General features: G+C 44.2%; 1 pseudogene; it reads right to left on the bottom strand.

Annotated features, from left to right (window-relative positions):
• Positions 1 to 6,011: 6,011 nt before the first annotated feature.
• LOC147007722 (uncharacterized) lies at positions 6,012 to 10,282 on the bottom strand (annotated as a pseudogene).
• Positions 10,283 to 11,108: the final 826 nt, after the last annotated feature.

Raw genomic sequence — 11,108 nt, 5'->3', positions numbered from 1 at the left:
TCTTTTATTGCTGGCTTGTAAATGCAAAAACGTAGGAAATGGTCACAGGGGGCAATCACATACTGGGAGAAATTAGCCTTAAACCATACCTAATTAACACAGCACCACACCCATGTGGTGACATGTAACAATCTTAAGTTGACAGTTTTCCCGACTTAATTTACATCGAGATGTCTCCTGCTCGTCCACGGACCATGCTACACTATACAATCCTACCTTTAAGTTCCTCCATCTACCCCACAAACATAACTATATATATATAGATATATTATTGCGGATCCGGGGTGGCAGGATTCTCACCCGACTCTTGACGCCACCCTCACCACCGCCGTCTCTGGGGTTTATAACGCTGGCTGGCTCATCACAGGCCTCGGGTCACACGTCTTCAATCGCGATACCAACGTATTCCTGAACCTTACCAGTTGGGGAAATAGAACCCCTGTTACAGACTGGTTTTGTCAGATGCCAAGCGTTTTCTGCCAGTCTGTAACCATTTTTGGTTTTATATGCCAATCGAACAGATCGTTCCTCGACGTGACATAAATTAATCCATAGCGGCAACTTCATACGAACCACCCAGATTTATTGGGGAACATCGAGGAACACGACACAAGCAAAACATTCATGACTGTTTTTATTAACAATCTTTAACCCGTTCTTAACTAGGGAACTACAGATTACAGGTTTCGAGGGGGGTCGCTACCAAGATATGCCTTATACAACGTGCAGACAAGACAGACAAACAGCATGCATGCATGCAGACAACACAGAGTACTTGGTGAGGTTTCATGGACGAGAGGAAAGTGTCAAAAGCACGAATTGCGCTCGTAACAAGCGGATGCCCACGGATTCGAGCCCCCAGCTCGAACTCGAACACGCCGCGTGGCGAGACGGCGCTCGCCTTCCTTTTCCGCACCGCACGCGGTCTCCGCGCGCTCTGACCCCGCATAAGGTTGATTGCAAAAGACCGTCAGATCGAGGATGGGCCTCAGCTGATTTCTCTCAACGTCCAACATACAAATCCAGGCCTGGCCTGTGCACCAGACAAGGCCCAAATCGAGGTGCAGGGCTCCGGCAAGCGGATCGGCAAACGTGTCGAGCCGTGAGGTGAGTAAGGACCGTCAGAGGCTCCGTCGTTTCCTCTCTTGCCTTCCCGCCTCAAAGCCGGACTTCTCAATTCCGTCCTTGCAGTTTCTTTCTCTGCAGAATCAACTTTTCTTTCCTTTTCTACGCTCGCCTCTCAAAGCCGATTGCCGTTTCTCTCACAGCAGAATCACCTCCTCATAAGAGTCGATCGCCGACTCGACGTGCAGGCAGCCTCATCCACTGCACAAAAAGGCAGAATCGACGTGCAGGCAGCCTCTCTTACTGCCAAAAATTCAGACTCGGCACGCTTTGGTTCAGCGTCTCTCCCAGCAGATTCAACACTGTCCCTCCTTCGTTCGCTCGCTTCGAAACCAGAGCATGCCTCAAAACCAACTGTTTCCCCCAAACTTTTTTGCGAGGTCTTCATTCGCTCGTTTCGAAGCCACTCTCTCCTCCCCCTTTACGAAGCCGACAAACTCCTCCCCTTAGCTCCACCTCCCTCTCCAGGCCACTCCCCCTCAGCCGACTGGGCGGGGCCTGTCGTCCGGAGAGGGGAGGAAGAAGAAGGAGCCCTCGGCACACCACCACTGCACGAACAATAAAATATGCATCCTACACCTCCCGACACACATGTAACGTCCATTTTACCAAATAACCTAGCGAAACATGCATTTGATGGGGGATCTGAGCTAATCCTATATTTAGTAGCGTGATAAGGGCCATTTCTGTAACAATATGTATATATATATATATATATATATATATATATATATATATATATATATATATATATATATATATATATATATATATATCCTTCTTCTTTCGGCTGCTCCCGTTAGGGGTCGTCACAGCGGATCATCCGTATGATCCGCATAGTGATTTGGCACATGTTTTTACGCCGGATGCCCTTCCTGACGCAACCCTGGTCGCCTCTTACGACACAGGGATATGGTACACCTATTTTAACCAGGGTATACACCGGCCCAGTACATTGGTACTCATTTCGTCGAACTCGGAAGGATGACAGGCTGAGTCAACCCCCATTTGTGTATTAATTCAGTTGCCCAACGGGGCTTGAACTCGGGACCTTTTGGATCCCAAGCCACTGCCCGAACCACTGCACCAACACCAGGCTCATATATATATATATATATATATATATATATATATATATATATATATATATATATATATATATATATATATATATATATATATATATATATATATATATATATATATATATATATATATATATATATATATATATATACATACATATACATACATACATACATACATACATACATACATACATACATACATACATGTTCGGGTGATTTTAGAATGGATGGGAAAATTTTAATCAAACAAGATGGCAACGCAGAACTCATTATTTTATGTTGTAATTTTAAAAAGTAACACTTGCAAAATTTCAACTGAATTCATTGCGTTTTAGGGGTTGCCCAAAGCCAACAAAGATTTACACGATGTCAACATTATACACCATCACAAAAAAATACAACACTGTTTGTAGTGTAACAACATAGCAAACCTGTTGTGCATTTTGTGATACAAGCACCAAATTTGGCACAAATGTACATTAAATGTTGTGAACATTTTCAGATATTGGGTCACTTTAAATTCTCTCTTCATGTCCGCCATATTGGATTTCAAAATGGCCGCCACTTGAAATCTACAATTGCTGTTATCTCTGGACGTAATGCAGCTATTGACTTGATTCTGGTATCTAAATGTATGTTTTTGGGGGCAAGGAATCCAATGGTACCATTTTCAACTGAATATTATCTATCACAGTCTGTTATATAATTTTATTTGGAAATTATCTAGGCAAATATTGGATTCAACACAATACTTTGAAAAGAATGTCTTAGTTCTGTAAATGTCTTGGGTATAATCCTGACATGCAACATGGTCTAGTATTTGAGGCTCGGTGTACTGGTATCTGAGGCTAGGTATATACCGGTACTGAAGATACGTGTACATAAACAGTGTCATGTTAACAAGTTCAGCATTGCCACAAGTACATGTATGTTGTTGACTCATCGTCATGTGCAGTCCCCTTCACACAGAGGGCTGTGCACTGAAGGGCAGCCTTTTTGCACTTGCAGCCCCTCACACACCCTTTCTTGCACTTGCAAGAAACCAGCTCAATGCAGCTGTGAGCTGCCTCAGTTATCCTGGTCCAGTAAGGTGTGTACTGTCCTTCTCCAGTCCTTGACCAACCCCAGTTGCTTGGTGGAGGGAGCTCTGGTGCTGGCAGCAGTATCTGACCCCACACATGTTGATACACTGCCCTCTAGACATGTTCCTCCAGAGCTGCCTTCGTTTAAGGGATGAGCTGCACATTGTTCTTCCTTGCGAAGAGTTTCCTCCTGGCCTTGTCAATGTCTGCATTTGCTGGTTCGATCACACAACATGATCACGAACCTCTCGATGATGCGCATTGCATCGTCTAGTATGTCACGAGGTGCAGAGGACAGCAGCAGCTGCGCCTCAGTGAGTTCTGGCAGTATCGTCCAGACTGCCCACGCAGTCTTCTTGCCATGTCTATGAAAACTAGACACAGTGTCGCATCCAGTTAGAGCGTGGAACATTGGCAGTGCACAAGCCTTCTCTCATCCCAATCCAGCTGCTATTTCGTGTGCTGCGAGGTATTGGAAACTCTGGCCTGTTCCGAATGCCAGCCACAGTTTGTCTTCTGGTTGCAACTCCTGTGCCAGGGACACTGCCAGCACCACAACATCGGTGTCTACAGTCCGGATGAGTATTGCATGGTGTCCATGCTGGACTGCGTGAGATGCATGCAGCAACATCCGACTGTCAGCTTCTTCATGGTTACATGGGGCGAGTGAGGTCAGATATGGCAGTAGTGGCTTGCTGAGCACTGCCTCTCCATCAGTAATGACGAGTTGCTTGTCCTCCTGGTCAAACCATTCCATGAGAGCTGCTGAGAGGAACCTGAACAGCTCGGTCTTGTTGCTGTTCACTCGTAGGAAGTTCTGCCAGTTTCCTGGTATGGCTGCGGCAGCCACCACATGTCTCCGCACACCTTGTCCCCGCTTTGCACGTGTACTACCTTTCAGTGAATCAGCAAGGTAAGTATCCCAGACCAGATCGAGGCGTGACACTGTTTGCAGCTTCGTGGACATATATGGGATGAAGATCTGTTGTGCATACTCTTCAAAGATCTTTGATGCAGCCGGCTTCAGCATCTGGACGATGGCTGCTCCATCAAGCACAATACAGGTCGTGACAAGAGTCTCTGTCTTTACGTCGGAGACTTCTTCCAAGCATGTGAGGAGATCACTCTTGGTACCAGTGCAGAGGCTTCCACCATCAGACAATGCAGGAGGACATGCCTGATTCTCGTGACAAAATAACTCCTCAAGGTTTCCATCCCTCGTCTGGCAGCCAATGTACAGGCGTGTGAAGAGTTCACGGTCATTCTTGATGGAGGTGAGCTGTTGCTGACCTATGCTCTGGCTTCTTGGAGTGGAAGTGCTGAACACCTTCAGCTTGTTATGAGGAATGGGTGCGTCCACTGCCTTTGTTCTGTCCAACAGACACTCTCTGGTGAAAGCCTCGAACAGCTCTTGGCCAATCCTCTTGGCATTCATCACGGTCTCCACAGCAGCAGGATCTGTGATCTCCTTTGTGTCCAGTTTGACGACATCCTGACTCCTCCTCGAATGGGTTGCCCATCTCCTCTATGACACCGACGAGAGTGAACATCTTTCACAAATGAGGCCTGTACACTTGGCGTCTGATCACGATGACGTGTGTCTGCTGTTTGCTGTCTCCAGTGTTGGTTCCCATCCTGGAATTCTTCGATCACCCTGGCAACTTCTGGTCCCGCAACCATCCAGCGACGTAGGGCACTTGGGTTGTCAATGCGCCCAACTGCTCCACCGTCTCCTTTGATGCAGGCATTATTCTGCTCATGTGCCTGGTCAATCGGGATTGAAGAGAACACCCTCTGTGTTTTCTGAACGGTGAAGTGGCTTTCCCTGAATTTCCAGGCCACATCTGGATGTTTGGTGAGTTCAGCCATGTCCTTCAGGTGCACTGGTATCCACCCAGCATAGTGGGTGTGATCTAGTGCATGGAACCAGGGGACCAGCTTTGTCAGAGCATCGAGGTACATCATTAACGATCCCTGCCTGAGAGAATGCACATACACTAGAACCAACAGTTCTAGTTAAAACACTGTTGCCCAGTAGTGAAACTGGGGGATGTCTTCTCCTCTCTGGCAACACCAGTCTTCACACTCCGAAGGTCCTCTGCATCCCTGGTTTCTCCCACAGTAGTGGTTGTAGGCACAGTGTTGCAGGATGTACAGTGCTGCTGCAGTCACTTCATGTGCTCTTCTTGTGCGCAAGACATGGGATGCTCGCAGGAATGAGTCTGCTGTCCCTGCTGTCGCAATCTCGGCTTGCACAAGTGCTTGCACCCAACCACTCCCTTTCAGCCAGTCCCCCAGTGTCCTCAGTGCCGCCGTCTCTATGTGGAGGCCACCAAACATCACCTCTATCTGGTCTTCACCATAGCTCTCTGGCCACTTCCACTGTATCTGCTTGGCCAAAGCAAACAGTGGCTGATCAACGGTGACCACTGGTGTCCGTCCAGGATTCAGGTGTTCCACAGCATTCTTCACGACGTCCATTGAGTGCCGGATCATGGCCACTGTGTGGGCACTCTCCAGGAAGAGTGGAAGCAGCGACGTGGGGCAGATGACTCGAGCATCTGGTGGCTGTCGGCTGGCATGAAATGCAGCCCAAGATGTGTTGTCATTGTCCACTGTACCAGTGTTGTCTTCCACGACTCGCTTTGCATTGCCTAGCCATTGGTATTCTTCATCAGTCTGCTGTTTGAAGTCTCCTCTGGTCAATGACGCCACTTTAGCAGCTGGGCGACTTCTTGATGCTGCTAGTGACAGGGGGTACATCAGTGTAGTAGTGCGGCAAGGGGGCGACTGTCTTGGACCGTGCATCCCCAGATCCTCCAACAATGACAATACTCCGATCCACTCCTTCACCAGTGTAAGAAGGATGTTGTATGAGGGAGATAGCGGTACCATGGAAGGAGTCCTTTGATGTTTTTGCACTGGGGTTGTGATCTATGTTGTCTACAGCGGCAGTTGTTAACACTTTGCCACGCATCTTCGGAGGGCAGACCACTCGTTCTCTGGGAAACTGTTGGCAGATACTGTTGCCCATCTGTGCTGAGAGCTGGAGCACTCTATCAAAGGAGATGCTCAGGCCAAGGTGTGACAGTCTGTCGACCAATTCCTTCTTGCGTGTATGAGCATGCAGCATCATCCCTATGTATATTGGAAGTGGGGTCTCCTGTGCAACACTGTGCCTGACACTGGTGGATGATGTGGTGCCACGTGTTCGCTTGTGTTTGATCCTGTTGAACTTCAGTATCTGAGCTGTAGCAATTGCTGCAGGGTTAGTGTCTGCCATCTGTTCCTTGATGCTGGGTCCCTCTAGGATCATACTGACTAGGGCAAGCAGCAACGGTGGCACAGATTCTTCTTGACATACTTCAGGGAATCCTGTGAAGGGCTTGACTTCTCCAAACATGTGATGGTGAACAATCTGTGCAGCATGGGCAAGATGGACTGCATCACTATCACTGTCCAGCTCGCAGGCTTTGGCAAGAGCAGCACCGACATCTTCTTCAAATGCCATCAGGATGTCTCTCCCCTTGGTGTGTGCCCGCATGTCAGGAAACTGAGCCAACAGTCTCTGTTTCAGTCGTGTGGAGTGGACTCTCGTGTCGAGCTGGACTCCTAGCTGTTCCATTCTGGATTGATAGAGCTGGACAAGGTCAGCCAATCTGAATACTGGTGCCGTCTCCTCATCTTGTCTGGTTTCTTCAATGTAGAGGACGAGTTCAGCAAAGACAACTGCCGACATTGCTCGCTCTTGTTTTGTGTCCTGTGATCCTGTTGACTGGGCCTTTCTTGTGCGATTGTAAAGTCCTATCAAGCACCGTGGGTGATACTGGGCGTCCAACGCTATCATGTCCCCACCACTGAGACACCCCAGCAGTTCTGTATCACCAAGAAGGGTTGCACAGGCACGCACCCGTTTGTCCATTTGGAATGTTGCAGCTTTCCGAAGACTGTCAGCCCCAGCAGGTTGTTCACAGAAGAAACAATTTTCTGGGACCTTCTTCTCTGTACTCGATGAGCGTGAATGTAACCTGGTGCGTTTGCATGCAGCTTGTTCCTCATCGCTCTCACATTCTTTCTTGAGTGCTCTCTTTTGTGCTCTCTGCAGTTTGGTGTTGTTGTACTGGAGCCTGCATGTCTAATGATATTTTGCACCGTGTGCAACCATCGCAGCTTCAATGCCATGACGATCATCGAGTCTTTCCAGGTGAAATGATCCTGAAGCTCTCAAAGTTCACTGAATTTGACCAAGTTCTCTGCGAGTGAACTGTACCCACTCCCAATGTCTTTTCTCTTTGATTGTTCAGTGTCTCCGTCTTGTCCTCTTGACATATAAGGCATAACTTCCAGTCAGTTGTGGTGAGGTGCTGTGATGTTGATGGTGAAGTTTGCTCAATATCAGCTAGTCTGAAGCTCTTGGATATGCTGGAACTGTCTTCTGAATCTGCAACGATACAATGATATAATGTTAACATTTTTATATATATACATATACATATATATATATATATATATATATATATATATATATATATATATATATATATATATATATATATAATAGAGGGGTTTCCTCCACCATACTAATGGAGAGGAGGATAATTCCTCTATATCGTAGAGCATTTAGCTTGGCACACTTAGGGAATTAGTTTCGTGAATTTTGCCGGAATTAAATTTTCACCCATACCGGAGGCAAGAAGAGAAATAAAATCACATGAGATTCTTTAGTTAAAAAATATTCCCAAATTTATTGAATATTTACAAAACATTTGAATTCATAAATTCTTACAATATTTACACAGCCAAGATTTAAATATAAATCAGTCTAAACTCTTATTCGGTTGGACAGTACATTTTCCAGACATACCCCGTTCTTTTAATTACAGCCTTCGTGTTAAATTCAGAACATGTCAAAACTGTCAGTGTGGAATACACACCTCACTCAAAATACTACTTTATATAAAACATTTCTAATTTAAAGCCTTATAGTAAGAATTTCAGATAAACCCCAAAAAAGTAAGACCAGGTTGGCGATTAGACAACCTGCCTCTGTCGTGCCCACCAGACAAGTGGTTTTAGCCAGCACACATGTGTATCAGGTAAGCTTGTGCTGAGTACATCATACCTGAACAACTCAGTGAGGCAGAACACAGCAGTGCACACCAGGGTGACCCCTTCAGTGCATAAACCAATTAACCTGTCCACTGCAGGGCATATAGAAATGAAGTTATTTTCTGCATATAATAATAATAATATAAGTTCAGTTCTATATAACAATTTCTGTTATTACCACTACTACAAGCTTTGTCTGGAATTTTGTGGACAAACAGACATACAGACAAGCTGGGATCAAAACATTACCTCCTTCCACCATTGAGTGGAGAGGTAAACATCATGGAAATTATATCATGCCCTAGATTTAATTCATGCTTACCCGTGTATTTGCTTCACTGGTTCACAAGGTCTTTTGCATACATGTAATTCAGACTCTTGTCTTCATTGCTGACCACACAATGTTGTCTCACTGAGCCAAGATTGTATGTAATTAACTCATTTATGTGGAGTCACAAGGTGATTTAAATACAGCCACACACAAAGAACACAGTTGATGTGGGTCAACACACATGCAGCCTCTCTACTCTTTTATTTGGGTCAGGGCTGTGATTAAAGACATGTTGTGGAGTCATGTTTGTAAACATTGTTAAAGACATGCTACAGTGCATTGTTAAGGAAACAAGACAGATGGAAGCCTATACATGAAATTTCTGTTTCTAGAAACACAAAAGATGGCTTAAAGGGTCTAGGAAAAGGGGATTATGCATGTTTGGTATTTATTGACAATATGAATGTAATGTTCCATAAAATATGCATATGAAAAACACAAATGAATGGGTAACTTTGTTTCCTAATGGGATATGAATTTATATTTTAGACTGCCAGTATATATATGAGATTGTCTGAGTTGTTACTAGTGATTTAGTATAGTTTTTATTTATTTATTTATATTTACAGAACCAAGACATTCTTTTCAAAGTATTGTGTTGAATCCAATATTTGCCAAGATAATTTCCAAATAAAATTATATAACAGACTGTGATAGATAATATTAAGTTGAAAATGGTACTATTGGATTCCTTGCCCCCAAAAACATACATTTAGATACCAGAATCAAGTCAATAGCTGCATTACGTCCAGAGATAATAGCAAATGGAGATTTCAAGTGGCGGCCATTTTGAAATTCAATATGGCGGACATAAAGAGAGAATTTCAAGTGGCCCAATATCTGAAAATGTTCGCAATATATTAATGTACATTTGTGCCAAATTTGGTGCTTGTATCACAAAATGCACAAATCTTTTGAATATTTGGGCTAAGCCGCCCCACTATTGCCCAAATACGTTTTCATCATTTACTGATGTGTGCAGATTCAGTTCAGTGCACAAAAACACAGATTACTTCTGCAGAGCAGCTTTTGAGCCATTTGGGAATGCCTTTCTGTGTGCCTCAACTTCCTGAAGGAGATACTGAACCTGCCCCTCATCCTTTGTCCTGGCTTTTGTCGTGAAGGACTGAAAAAGCAACACCCCTCGTTCTGCATTGTGATTGACAAAATTGAGTGATGAAACCTGCTGTTGTGCCTTACAGAATGATTCATCCTGCTCCCAGTTACAAGAATATGGGTTGCTGACCTGTCGCTTGTCTGACTATGGTCCAGAGCTGCTGCAACATCAGAAATTGTTGCAGTTGTCCCTCTGCTTTTCTTTCGTGGATATTTGTTGGCTTTTGCTCAAGACATGGCTTCAACTCTTCAGTTTCACTTGAAGATGATGTTGAGGATTCTAAAGTTTCAGTAGTTGATCTAAATGTTGATTCTTGATCTTCTCTTTCACGCATTTTTGCCTCAGCTTCTGATTGTTTCTGTTTCTGGGATGCCATTTGGGAAGCTTGTTGCCTGAGGCTCCCATCTTCCCCTTCCGGTCTGTCTCTCATTGGGCAATCAAGATCTCTTTGTCTTCAGGAATCTTGAGTGAAAGTGCATGCCTGTGAGCTATGTCAAACAGGTCATTCAGATTCACCTTGAATTGAGATTGGTTTTGCAAATTGGTCTCACTCATCCTTGAGATATTCTTTTGAAGACCTTTCCATTCTTTATGCAGGAGACAAAGGTGTTTGCAGACATCTGGTTTGTACTTCGTCGAGAAGTTTTCATTGTGCCAGATTTCTATCACTGCTCTGGATGTGATGATGATGCATTCAGTCAGTGTCTTTTTTTCTTCACAGTGAAGATGAAACAGGAGCTTCAGATCTTCTCCCCTCTATGGAAGCTTCTGGCTTGGAAGGGAGGAACTGGCTGATCCAATGAGCCAAAGCTCCGTTTTCAAACTAGTTCCAGTGGCCATTTGTTCAAACTCAGACTCTAAAAAGCTGAAAATAAAGAGAAACACAATTACAAACAGTTCAAATTCAACATTTGAAAAAAGTTGAAATAAACAAGAATGCGAAGTACAACCCCTTATGTCTACGACGTCTATACGTACAAGGCAAATATTACAACATGCTTGAACAACCTCCAAATATGATGCAATTCTCACAAAAATTTGCATGAGTTACTTTTTCATTAAATGACACAAAATGGTCGGTTCTGCAAATTTGAATTCCGAAGTTCATTTTTTAAAAACACGCAAATATATATATATATATATATATATATATATATATATATATATATATATATATATATATATATATATATATATATATATATTGTTGGGACCTGGGGTTGGTGCAAGAAGACAATGAGGAGGGAAGCTACCTT

This window comes from Eptatretus burgeri, unplaced genomic scaffold (genome assembly GCF_056783735.1).
Source record: "Eptatretus burgeri isolate ZD-2024b unplaced genomic scaffold, Ebu_testis_v1 Ebu_testis_scaffold_37, whole genome shotgun sequence".
Classification (NCBI taxonomy): domain Eukaryota; kingdom Metazoa; phylum Chordata; class Myxini; order Myxiniformes; family Myxinidae; genus Eptatretus; species Eptatretus burgeri.
Note: the sequence above shows the minus strand (reverse complement) of the source record. Positions and strands in the feature narration are given on the sequence as shown.